The following is an 11,250-nucleotide window of genomic DNA, read 5'->3' as shown; positions in this document are numbered from 1 at the left end:
GTATCTCATCTGATTGAGAATTGCTGATATGCCTGATATGCCTATTTGCTTTTGTCGTAAAGCCTTTTTGAAATCGGACACTGTGGCTGGATTTACAACAAGTGTATCTTTAAAATGGTGTGAAATACATGTATGTTTGAGGAATTTTAATTATGGGATTTCTGTTGTTTTGAATTTGGCGCCCTGCAGTTTCACTGGCTGTTGACGAGGTGGGATGCTACTGTCCCACGTACCCTAGAGAGGTCAATCCCACCACAGTGTCCGATTTCAAAAAAGCTTTACGACGAAAGCATACCATGCGATTATGTTAGGTCAGCACCTAGTCACAGAAAAACACAGCCATTTTTCCATCCAAAGAGAGGAGTCACGAAAAGCAGAAATAGAGATAAAATGAATCACTAACCTTTGATGATCTTCATCAGATGACACTCATAGGACTTCATGTTACACAATACATGTATGTTTTGTTCGATAAAGTTCATATTTATATCCAAAAATCTCAGTTTACATTGGCGTGTTATGTACAGTAATGTTTTGCTTCCAAAACATCTGGTGTTTTTGCAGAGAGGCACATCAATTTACATAAATACTCATAATAAACATTGATAAAAGATACAAGTGTTATGCATGGAATTATAGATAAACTTCTCCTTAATGCAACCGCTGTGTCAGATTTAAAAAAAGCTTTACGGAAAAAGCACACCATGCAATAATCTGAGTACAGCGCTCAGAGAACAAAACAAGCCATACAGATACCCGCCATGTTGTGGAGTCAACAGAAGTCAGAAATAGCATTATAAATATTCACTTACCTTTGATGATCTTCATCAGAATGCACTCCCAGGAATCCCAGTTCCACAATAAATGTTTGTTTTGTTCGCTAAAGTCCATCATTTATGTCCAAATACCTCCTTTTTGTTCACGCGTTTAGTTCACAAATCCAAATTCATGAGGCGCGATCACTAGGTGCAGACAAAAAGTCTAAAATGAACTGGGATCACGAGGAATTGGTATAGGGCTTACCAACCTAAAATGAACTTTACATTTTTTTATGTGGTGTGGTGGTTATGGAGAATCATGGGGAAAAGGAGACCAGTAAAATCATTAGACTTGGTGGAGAGACACTGTCGCCGTGTTGTGGGATGTATTGGATGGGGTCTTTTCAATTCAGTTAAATTGGGTATGCAGGAGGATGGAAATGTTTTGAAGAGATATTTAAATGGTTTCCGAAGGGAGAAAGGGAGAGGAAACATTTTAATGGCTTGGAAAGCCCTGTATACAAAAAATTCCTAATGAGAAATGATCATCCTCGTTAGAAATTGACGTAACGGGGGGATTTCATTATAAAATTAATGAGAAACACTATTCTCTATCCAAATTGTACCATTACTTTAGCAGATTATTATTATTTCCGTAGGGAGTTAAAAAGAGTTGTAATTCTAAATTGATTAGTTTTTCGAATTTGTTTATTTTTGATTTAACATGTTTTTGTTTAATCACGTGTGTAAAAGGGGAAAATGACTGGTTCCCTGAAGTCATGGTTTTTGGGTACTTATACAGTAGTACTGTGTTCAGGCTGCATATAGAACGGAAAATATATGTTAAGGGATGACAGTTACTTCAAATTGATTGTGATATATGCATTGCTGAATGCAGAATGTTGTGTTTTTGTTTTGATAAAAATTTCACCAGATTGGGATCCTGGATCCTGCAATGATCCTGGAATTCTGCAAGGGGTTAGGGTGCTATCTTCAGGATCTGGTAACTCTTCATAGAGGTCGCCAGTAGAATAAGGGAGTATGGACTAATTTAGAAAATGGTTTTAGCAGTAACATTGTGTTATGCTTTCTGACATTTGTCTTAGAGATGGTACTAAGAAAAGGTTACTGTCATAATTCGTCATATAGTCAATGTTTGTCTGGTTTCCTGAAACAGAAATGTAATGAACTTAACAGTTGTTATATTCTGTGCTTTTTTGAGGTTATCATGGAAGGTGATCTGCGGATTGTCTGTCTTGGTGCACCGTAGGAAAAATTTCGACCATGGCCAGTGTGTGCTAAACCTCAAAACCCTCCCTAACCGGCTGAAGAAAGAGCGATAAAGGCGTGCAATGTGAGACAGTGACTCTTACCACTCCTTTCTGAGTCCGAGCCATAAACCAGGGCCGGGGTGCTGAGAGCGCTTGTGGAGTGAGCATGGAGAGAGAGAACCAGCTCAGGTGAGAAAATCGTGTACGTGGGAGAAACGGAGGTATTAACTTGGATAGTAACATTGGGACATTATCAAGGGCCATGAAATGTGACAGACGCCCTGCTAACTATTTAAACTAAGGATGCATTGAGATACTGATCTTTATTTACCAGGACAATCATAACAGGAAAACAGGGACAAAGGGGGCCTGTATTGAGAAGAGTTATGACCAGCAATAAAAAGTTGTTTATAAATGTTCTAACGATCTGTGCTAAGTTGATAAACTGGAATTTGAGCCCTAGACTCAGAGTAAGCGCTGAGGTCAGTCATTCTAAATTTGGGTTGGATAATTTATAAAATGTTTTAGTTGTGATTGGGATACAGCGAGAGAGAATTGCTAAAGCACGATGAGGGGTGGGGGAGCTGATAACATTTATGTGGCCGAGAGAGTCTCCAGAAACGAATCTCTAAGTGTCATCCTGAGGGGAGGTAGTTTGTTTGGGGGAATCACAGGATGATAGCTTGGGACAACCATCATTTTTTTGTCTCCTCCTTCCCTGAACAATAGAATGGAAAGAGTGATCTGATACAACATAGCAAATGGTCTAATCCTTGAGCTCCCAACCCTATTCACCATGGGACCTATATTTCACACCTACATAATTGTCTGACGTGTCAATTTTGTTGGAGTCCGCAACTTATCTCTAACACATTTCTCTGGTGCCTTTCGGTTAGCGCATTAGGCCAGTCAACCAAAAGTTGGTGGTATGAGCACACCCAAGTCCAACCTTCTTTTTGTTCAGCTTTTCAGTCACCTGTCTGACCCGGGAGCCAAGTTTCTAAACTTGTCTATGCATGTTGCCTGGCACCATGTCTTAGTTGGTTGAAGTACCTCTCTAGTAAAGTGGAGTTCCTGGTTTTGTATCCCACAGTGGTTATAAAATGGCAGCTTTGGTGTGTTCACTGATTTCCAGCCCGCCATCTAACTTTAGAAAGTTACTTTGACAGAGCCGGGCTATGTCCAGCACATGAAAGATTTTCAATTTGGTTTGTTAGCAGAATGGCTCTGTGGCGCAATGGATAGCGCATTGGACTTCTAGGAGAGATTGTTGAAGAGATCCAAAGGTTGTGGGTTCAAGTCCCACTAGAGTCAAACAGAATATTTTTGTCTCCTCCTTCCCTGAACAATAGAATGGAAAGAGTGATCTGATACAACATAGCAAATGGTCTAATCCTTGAGTTCCCAACCCTATTCACCAAGGGACCTATATTTCACACCTACATAATTGTCTGACATGTGTCAATTTTGTTGGAGTCCGTAACTTATCTCTAACACGTTTTTCTGGTGCTTTTCGGTTAGCACATTAGGCCTGTCAGCCAAAAGTTGGTGGAATGAGCACACCCAAGACCAACCTTCTTTTTGTTCAGCTTTTCCCTCACCTGTCTGAACCGGGGGCCAAGTGTCTAAACTTGTCTTTGCATGTTGCCTGGCACCATGTCTTAGTTGGTTGAAGTACTTCTCTAGTAAAGTGGAGTTCCTGGTTTTGTATCCCACAGTGGTTATAAAATGGCAGCTTTGGTGTGTTCACTGATTTCCAGCCCGCCATCTAACTTTAGAAAGTTACTTTGACAGAGCCGGGCTATGTCCAGCACATGAAAGATTTTCAATTTGGTTTGTTAGCAGAATTGCTCTGTGGCGCAATGGATAGCGCATTGGACTTCTAGGAGAGATTGTTGAAGAGATCCAAAGGTTGTGGGTTCGAGTCCCACTAGAGTCAAACAGAATGTTTTTGTCTCCTCCTTCCCTGAACAATAGAATGGAAAGAGTGATCTGATACAACATAGCAAATGGTCTAATCCTTGAGTTCCCAACCCTATTCACCAAGGGACCTATATTTCACACCTACATAATTGTCTGACATGTGTCAATTTTGTTGGAGTCCGTAACTTATCTCTAACACGTTTTTCTGGTGCTTTTCGGTTAGCACATTAGGCCTGTCAGCCAAAAGTTGGTGGAATGAGCACACCCAAGACCAACCTTCTTTTTGTTCAGCTTTTCCCTCACCTGTCTGAACCGGGGGCCAAGTGTCTAAACTTGTCTTTGCATGTTGCCTGGCACCATGTCTTAGTTGGTTGAAGTACTTCTCTAGTAAAGTGGAGTTCCTGGTTTTGTATCCCACAGTGGTTATAAAATGGCAGCTTTGGTGTGTTCACTGATTTCCAGCCCGCCATCTAACTTTAGAAAGTTACTTTGACAGAGCCGGGCTATGTCCAGCACATGAAAGATTTTCAATTTGGTTTGTTAGCAGAATTGCTCTGTGGCGCAATGGATAGCGCATTGGACTTCTAGGAGAGATTGTTGAAGAGATCCAAAGGTTGTGGGTTCGAGTCCCACTAGAGTCAAACAGAATGTTTTTGTCTCCTCCTTCCCTGAACAATAGAATGGAAAGAGTGATCTGATACAACATAGCAAATGGTCTAATCCTTGAGTTCGCAACCCTATTCACCAAGGGACCTATATTTCACACCTACATAATTGTCTGACATGTGTCAATTTTGTTGGAGTCCGTAACTTATCTCTAACACGTTTTTCTGGTGCTTTTCGGTTAGCACATTAGGCCTGTCAGCCAAAAGTTGGTGGAATGAGCACACCCAAGACCAACCTTCTTTTTGTTCAGCTTTTCCCTCACCTGTCTGAACCGGGGGCCAAGTGTCTAAACTTGTCTTTGCATGTTGCCTGGCACCATGTCTTAGTTGGTTGAAGTACTTCTCTAGTAAAGTGGAGTTCCTGGTTTTGTATCCCACAGTGGTTATAAAATGGCAGCTTTGGTGTGTTCACTGATTTCCAGCCCGCCATCTAACTTTAGAAAGTTACTTTGACAGAGCCGGGCTATGTCCAGCACATGAAAGATTTTCAATTTGGTTTGTTAGCAGAATTGCTCTGTGGCGCAATGGATAGCGCATTGGACTTCTAGGAGAGATTGTTGAAGAGATCCAAAGGTTGTGGGTTCGAGTCCCACTAGAGTCAAACAGAATGTTTTTGTCTCCTCCTTCCCTGAACAATAGAATGGAAAGAGTGATCTGATACAACATAGCAAATGGTCTAATCCTTGAGTTCCCAACCCTATTCACCAAGGGACCTATATTTCACACCTACATAATTGTCTGACATGTGTCAATTTTGTTGGAGTCCGTAACTTATCTCTAACACGTTTTTCTGGTGCTTTTCGGTTAGCACATTAGGCCTGTCAGCCAAAAGTTGGTGGAATGAGCACACCCAAGACCAACCTTCTTTTTGTTCAGCTTTTCCCTCACCTGTCTGAACCGGGGGCCAAGTGTCTAAACTTGTCTTTGCATGTTGCCTGGCACCATGTCTTAGTTGGTTGAAGTACTTCTCTAGTAAAGTGGAGTTCCTGGTTTTGTATCCCACAGTGGTTATAAAATGGCAGCTTTGGTGTGTTCACTGATTTCCAGCCCGCCATCTAACTTTAGAAAGTTACTTTGACAGAGCCGGGCTATGTCCAGCACATGAAAGATTTTCAATTTGGTTTGTTAGCAGAATGGCTCTGTGGCGCAATGGATAGCGCATTGGACTTCTAGGAGAGATTGTTGAAGAGATCCAAAGGTTGTGGGTTCGAGTCCCACTAGAGTCAAACAGAATGTTTTTGTCTCCTCCTTCCCTGAACAATAGAATGGAAAGAGTGATCTGATACAACATAGCAAATGGTCTAATCCTTGAGTTCCCAACCCTATTCACCAAGGGACCTATATTTCACACCTACATAATTGTCTGACATGTGTCAATTTTGTTGGAGTCCGTAACTTATCTCTAACACGTTTTTCTGGTGCTTTTCGGTTAGCACATTAGGCCTGTCAGCCAAAAGTTAGTGGAATGAGCACACCCAAGACCAACCTTCTTTTTGTTCAGCTTTTCCCTCACCTGTCTGAACCGGGGGCCAAGTGTCTAAACTTGTCTTTGCATGTTGCCTGGCACCATGTCTTAGTTGGTTGAAGTACCTCTCTAGTAAAGTGGAGTTCCTGGTTTTGTATCCCACAGTGTCTTTCAAATGGCAGCTTTGGTGTTTTCACTGATTTCCAGCCCGCCATCTAACTTTAGAAAGTTACTTTGACAGAGCCGGGCTATGTCCCGCACACAAAATATTTTCAATTTGGTTTGTTAGCAGAATGGCTCTGTGGCGCAATGGATAGTGCATTGGACTTCTAGGAGAGATTGTTGAAGAGATTTAAAGGTTGTGGGTTCGAGTCCCACTAGAGTCAAACATAATATTTTTGTCTCCTCCTTCCCTGAACAATGGAATGGAAAGAGTGATCTGATACAAAATAGCAAATGGTCTAATCCTTGAGTTCCCAACCCTATTCACCAAGGGACCTATATTACACACCTACATAATTGTCTGACATGTGTCAATTTTGTTGGAGTCCGATACCACCGTATCTTATCTCTACCACCTTTCTCTGGTGCCTTTCGGTTAGCGCATTAGGACTGTCAGCCAAAATTTGATGGTATGTGCATACCAAAGTTCAACCTCTTTTTTGTTCAGCTTTTCACTCACCTGTCTGAACCGGGGGCCAAGTTTCTGAACTTGTCTATGCATGTTGCCTGGCACCATGTCTTAGTTGGTTGAAGTACCTCTCTAGTAAAGTGGAGTTCCTGGTTTTGTATCCCACAGTGGTTATAAAATGGCAGCTTTGGTGTTTTCACTGATTTCCAGCCCGCCATCTAACTTTAGAAAGTTACTTTGACAGAGCCGGGCTATGTCCAGCACATGAAAGATTTTCAATTTGGTTTGTTATCAGAATGGCTCTGTGGTGCAATGGATAGCGCATTGGACTTCTAGGAGAGATTGTTGAAGAGATTCAAAGGTTGTAGGTTAGAGTCCCACTAGAGTCAAACCTTATTTTTTTGTCTCCTCCTTCCCTGAACAATGGAATGGAAAGAGTGATCTGATACAAAATAGCAAATGGTCTAATCCTTGAGTTCCCAACCCTATTCACCAAGGGACCTATATTTCACACCTACATAATTGTCTCACGTGTCAATTTTGTTGGAGTCCGTAACTTATCTCTACCACGTTTCTCTGGTGCCTTTCGGTTAGCGCATTAGGACTGTCAGACAAAATTTGATGGTATGTGCATACCAAAGTTCAACCTCTTTTTTGTTCAGCTTTTCACTCACCTGTCTGAACCGGGGGCCAAGTTTCTGAACTTGTCTATGCATGTTGCCTGGAATCATGTCTTAGTTGGTTGAAGTACCTCTCTAGTAAAGTGGAGTTCCTGGTTTTGTATCCCAGAGTGTCTTTCAAATGGCAGCTTTGGTGTTTTCACTGATTTCCAGCCCGCCATCTAACTTTAGAAAGTTACTTTGACAGAGCTGGGCTCAGTCCGGCACACAAAATGTTTTCAATTTGGCTGGTTAGCAGAAAGGCTCTGTAATGCAATGGATAGCGTATTGGACTTCTAGGGGCGCTTGTTGAAGAGATTCAAAGGTTGTACGTATGAGTCACACTAGAGTCAAACCTAATTTTTTTGTCTCCTCCTTCCCTGAACAATGGAATGGAAAGAATGATCTGATACAAAATTACAAAAGGACTAATCCTTGAGTTCCCAACTCTATTCACCAAGGGACCTATATTTCACACCTACATAATTGTCTGACATGTGTCCATTTTATTGGAGTCCGTATCTTATCTCTAACACGTTTCTCTGGTGCTTTTCGGTTAGCGCATTAGGCCTGTCAGCCAAAAGTTGGTGGAATGAGCACACCCAAGACCAACCTTCTTTTTGTTCAGCTTTTCCCTCACCTGTCTGAACCGGGAGCCAAGTTTCTAAACTTGTCTTTGCATGTTGTCTGGCACTATGTCTTAGTTGGTTGAAGTACTTCTCTAGTAAAGTGGAGTTCCTGGTTTTGTATCCCACAGTGGTTATAAAATGGCAGCTTTGGTGTGTTCACTGATTTCCAGCCCGCCATCTAACTTTAGAAAGTTACTTTGACAGAGCCGGGCTATGTCCAGCACATGAAAGATTTTCAATTTGGTTTGTTAGCAGAATGGCTCTGTGGCGCAATGGATAGCGCATTGGACTTCTAGGAGAGATTGTTGAAGAGATCCAAAGGTTGTGGGTTCGAGTCCCACTAGAGTCAAACAGAATGTTTTTGTCTCCTCCTTCCCTGAACAATAGAATGGAAAGAGTGATCTGATACAACATAGCAAATGGTCTAATCCTTGAGTTCCCAACCCTATTCACCAAGGGACCTATATTTCACACCTACATAATTGTCTGACATGTGTCAATTTTGTTGGAGTCCGTAACTTATCTCTAACACGTTTTTCTGGTGCTTTTCGGTTAGCACATTAGGCCTGTCAGCCAAAAGTTAGTGGAATGAGCACACCCAAGACCAACCTTCTTTTTGTTCAGCTTTTCCCTCACCTGTCTGAACCGGGGGCCAAGTGTCTAAACTTGTCTTTGCATGTTGCCTGGCACCATGTCTTAGTTGGTTGAAGTACCTCTCTAGTAAAGTGGAGTTCCTGGTTTTGTATCCCACAGTGTCTTTCAAATGGCAGCTTTGGTGTTTTCACTGATTTCCAGCCCGCCATCTAACTTTAGAAAGTTACTTTGACAGAGCCGGGCTATGTCCCGCACACAAAATATTTTCAATTTGGTTTGTTAGCAGAATGGCTCTGTGGAGCAATGGATAGTGCATTGGACTTCTAGGAGAGATTGTTGAAGAGATTTAAAGGTTGTGGGTTCGAGTCCCACTAGAGTCAAACATAATATTTTTGTCTCCTCCTTCCCTGAACAATGGAATGGAAAGAGTGATCTGATACAAAATAGCAAATGGTCTAATCCTTGAGTTCCCAACCCTATTCACCAAGGGACCTATATTACACACCTACATAATTGTCTGACATGTGTCAATTTTGTTGGAGTCCGATACCACCGTATCTTATCTCTACCACCTTTCTCTGGTGCCTTTCGGTTAGCGCATTAGGACTGTCAGCCAAAATTTGATGGTATGTGCATACCAAAGTTCAACCTCTTTTTTGTTCAGCTTTTCACTCACCTGTTTGAACCGGGGGCCAAGTTTCTGAACTTGTCTATGCATGTTGCCTGGCACCATGTCTTAGTTGGTTGAAGTACCTCTCTAGTAAAGTGGAGTTCCTGGTTTTGTATCCCACAGTGGTTATAAAATGGCAGCTTTGGTGTTTTCACTGATTTCCAGCCCGCCATCTAACTTTAGAAAGTTACTTTGACAGAGCCGGGCTATGTCCAGCACATGAAAGATTTTCAATTTGGTTTGTTATCAGAATGGCTCTGTGGTGCAATGGATAGCGCATTGGACTTCTAGGAGAGATTGTTGAAGAGATTCAAAGGTTGTAGGTTAGAGTCCCACTAGAGTCAAACCTTATTTTTTTGTCTCCTCCTTCCCTGAACAATGGAATGGAAAGAGTGATCTGATACAAAATAGCAAATGGTCTAATCCTTGAGTTCCCAACCCTATTCACCAAGGGACCTATATTTCACACCTACATAATTGTCTCACGTGTCAATTTTGTTGGAGTCCGTAACTTATCTCTACCACGTTTCTCTGGTGCCTTTCGGTTAGCGCATTAGGACTGTCAGACAAAATTTGATGGTATGTGCATACCAAAGTTCAACCTCTTTTTTGTTCAGCTTTTCACTCACCTGTCTGAACCGGGGGCCAAGTTTCTGAACTTGTCTATGCATGTTGCCTGGAATCATGTCTTAGTTGGTTGAAGTACCTCTCTAGTAAAGTGGAGTTCCTGGTTTTGTATCCCAGAGTGTCTTTCAAATGGCAGCTTTGGTGTTTTCACTGATTTCCAGCCCGCCATCTAACTTTAGAAAGTTACTTTGACAGAGCTGGGCTCAGTCCGGCACACAAAATGTTTTCAATTTGGCTGGTTAGCAGAAAGGCTCTGTAATGCAATGGATAGCGTATTGGACTTCTAGGGGCGCTTGTTGAAGAGATTCAAAGGTTGTACGTATGAGTCACACTAGAGTCAAACCTATTTTTTTTGTCTCCTCCTTCCCTGAACAATGGAATGGAAAGAATGATCTGATACAAAATTGCAAATGGTCTAATCCTTGAGTTCCCAACTCTATTCACCAAGGGACCTATATTTCACACCTACATAATTGTCTGACATGTGTCAATTTTGTTGGAGTCCGCAACTTATCTCTAACACATTTCTCTGGTGCCTTTCGGTTAGCGCATTAGGCCAGTCAACCAAAAGTTGGTGGTATGAGCACACCCAAGTCCAACCTTCTTTTTGTTCAGCTTTTCCCTCACCTGTCTGAACCGGGGGCCAAGTTTCTGAACTTGTCTATGCATGTTGCCTGGCACCATGTCTTAGTTGGTTGAAGTACCTCTCTAGTAAAGTGGAGTTCCTGGTTTTGTATCCCACAGTGGTTTTAAAATGGCAGCTTTGGTGTTTTCACTGATTTCCAGCCCGCCATCTAGCTTTAGAAAGTTACTTTGACAGAGCCGGGCTATGTCCCGCACACGAAAAATGGTCAATTTGACTTGTTAGCTAAATGGCTCTGTGGCGCAATGGATAGCGCATTGGACTTCTAGGAGAGATTGTTGAAGAGATTCAAAAGTTGTGGGTTTGAGTCCCACTAGAGTCAAACATAATTTTTTTGTCTCCTCCTTCCCTGAACAATGGAATGGAAAAAGTGATCTGATACAAAATAGCAAATGGTCTAATCCTTGAGGTCCCATCCCTATTCACCAAGGGACCTATATTTCACACCTACATAATTGTCTGACATGTGTCCATTTTATTGGAGTCCGTATCTTATCTCTAACACGTTTCTCTGGTGCTTTTCGGTTAGCGCATTAGGCCTGTCAGCCAAAAGTTGGTGGAATGAGCACACCCAAGACCAACCTTCTTTTTGTTCAGCTTTTCCCTCACCTGTCTGAACCGGGAGCCAAGTTTCTAAACTTGTCTTTGCATGTTGTCTGGCACTATGTCATAGTTGGTTGATGTACCTCTCTAGTAAAGTGGAGTTCCTGGTTTT

General features: G+C 42.0%; 6 non-coding genes across 6 annotated transcripts; all 6 read left to right on the top strand.

Moving 5' to 3' along the window:
• Positions 1 to 3,252: 3,252 nt before the first annotated feature.
• trnar-ucu (transfer RNA arginine (anticodon UCU)) lies at positions 3,253 to 3,343 on the top strand. The gene is given in 2 exon segments: positions 3,253 to 3,289; positions 3,308 to 3,343. It is a non-coding gene; the product is annotated as a tRNA-Arg (tRNA).
• Positions 3,344 to 3,877: 534 nt separating this feature from the next.
• On the top strand, positions 3,878 to 3,969 carry trnar-ucu (transfer RNA arginine (anticodon UCU)). Its single transcript is given in 2 exon segments — positions 3,878 to 3,914; positions 3,933 to 3,969. It is a non-coding gene; the product is annotated as a tRNA-Arg (tRNA).
• A 533-nt stretch (positions 3,970 to 4,502) lies between these two features.
• trnar-ucu (transfer RNA arginine (anticodon UCU)) lies at positions 4,503 to 4,594 on the top strand. Its single transcript is given in 2 exon segments — positions 4,503 to 4,539; positions 4,558 to 4,594. It is a non-coding gene; the product is annotated as a tRNA-Arg (tRNA).
• Positions 4,595 to 5,127: 533 nt separating this feature from the next.
• On the top strand, positions 5,128 to 5,219 carry trnar-ucu (transfer RNA arginine (anticodon UCU)). Its single transcript is given in 2 exon segments — positions 5,128 to 5,164; positions 5,183 to 5,219. It is a non-coding gene; the product is annotated as a tRNA-Arg (tRNA).
• Positions 5,220 to 5,752: 533 nt separating this feature from the next.
• On the top strand, positions 5,753 to 5,843 carry trnar-ucu (transfer RNA arginine (anticodon UCU)). Its single transcript is given in 2 exon segments — positions 5,753 to 5,789; positions 5,808 to 5,843. It is a non-coding gene; the product is annotated as a tRNA-Arg (tRNA).
• Positions 5,844 to 8,259: 2,416 nt separating this feature from the next.
• trnar-ucu (transfer RNA arginine (anticodon UCU)) lies at positions 8,260 to 8,350 on the top strand. The gene is given in 2 exon segments: positions 8,260 to 8,296; positions 8,315 to 8,350. It is a non-coding gene; the product is annotated as a tRNA-Arg (tRNA).
• Positions 8,351 to 11,250: the final 2,900 nt, after the last annotated feature.

Source organism: Salvelinus alpinus, chromosome 13 (assembly GCF_045679555.1).
Source record: "Salvelinus alpinus chromosome 13, SLU_Salpinus.1, whole genome shotgun sequence".
Taxonomy (NCBI): Eukaryota; Metazoa; Chordata; class Actinopteri; order Salmoniformes; family Salmonidae; genus Salvelinus; species Salvelinus alpinus.
Note: the sequence above shows the minus strand (reverse complement) of the source record. Positions and strands in the feature narration are given on the sequence as shown.